This window comes from Egretta garzetta, unplaced genomic scaffold, assembly GCF_000687185.1.
Source record: "Egretta garzetta isolate BGI_Z169 unplaced genomic scaffold, ASM68718v1 scaffold114, whole genome shotgun sequence".
Taxonomy (NCBI): Eukaryota; Metazoa; Chordata; class Aves; order Pelecaniformes; family Ardeidae; genus Egretta; species Egretta garzetta.
In genome coordinates this window covers 2,430,148-2,431,513 of record NW_009259317.1, presented here as the reverse complement: position 1 = coordinate 2,431,513, position 1,366 = coordinate 2,430,148, and positions in this window count along the sequence as shown.

The following is a 1,366-nucleotide window of genomic DNA, read 5'->3' as shown; positions in this document are numbered from 1 at the left end:
AATATGTTTGGACATAACTAAATGAAAAATTGAAAATGGAAACATAAATTGAACTGACTAGCAATTTCAGACCTCAATACTGCCAGATGACACAGCACTATTTAGTTTATAGAAAACACTGCTCTTCCCAGAAACTAAAAAATTAAGCTTATTTGTTAATGTTTTAATTCAGCGTTTACTCAAAGTAACACTCCCTTTCTTGGAAACTGCCAAGACTTTGAAAAGCAAACCAAAAATTTTGATCAAACTTTCTGCACTAGTGTGCGTCTACATGACAAATCCATGAGCATCCAAGTTTTCTGCCTCATTCTTTCCAGTTCTATTTTCATAGGTAGGCAATAAAGTAACCAATTGCGAAAACATTCCTGTAAGTTTCATTTTACTACCACCATAAAAAGAACAAGAGCAGTCACCAGTTGCTGTCCAGTGTCACTTTACGTAAGCACAGCACAGTTTACTGAGATAAAACTTGGGATCAAACCTCACCAAATTTGTTTTCCTTTTATAATCTGCATCTGTTACTAAAAATCAAAACATACTAACAAGCAGCATTAAAAAGCTATTAACTTATAAAGAATATTTGTTTATCAACAGCACAATTCGGTTTTTATTAATATTTTCCTCCCAATGGACAAAAAAAAAAGCCCATTAGAAATCTCATCCTGCTCGCTTAGCTACAAACCCAAACTCTCTGCATGACTGTACTTGTTCTGCGTGTCGTACAAGGACAACAAAGTAGAAGCTACATTACTAACTTTTGGCATTGGTTATCACTCAGCTGCCCAGTCTGCAAGATTCATTACACAAATGCTTTCCCCGTTAAGCACTTTGTAGGTTGTTTTCCTGGCCTGGAAGCTGTCCATTCACTGACCCATTTTGCAATGGCTGTTACCCTCCTAACTCAGTAGCACCTAAGCCAAGTTTTTTTGCTATAGCTCACTGAGCTCCTGCAAGCTCCAAGTATCAAGCAGAAAAAAAACCCAAAACCCAGCATTTGGAATTGGGTTAGGGATTTCATACAACTGGAGAAAGAAATAACAATTACAGTAGCTAATTGCTATTCAACAACAGCAGCTGTTGAAATCACCACAAGAGTAGTAGATAACACAACGCCTCTCCAACAGGGAATAAGCATCTACAAATATTTATTGACACAGATGCCCCTGTGTAAAAACAAGAAACAGCTAGCAGTGTTACGTGGGGCAGCAGTCTTTGCATCTTCTTCCATGCTCCTGGTGACAACATATGCTTTTAGAAGTGTGCAGTATTCACCCCGCAGTAACTATTCCATGGCCTATAAAACCAGCAGCCTCCTCCCCAGCTTTACCTCCAAGCCCCCCCAAATCCCCTACCGTTTTCTTGACTC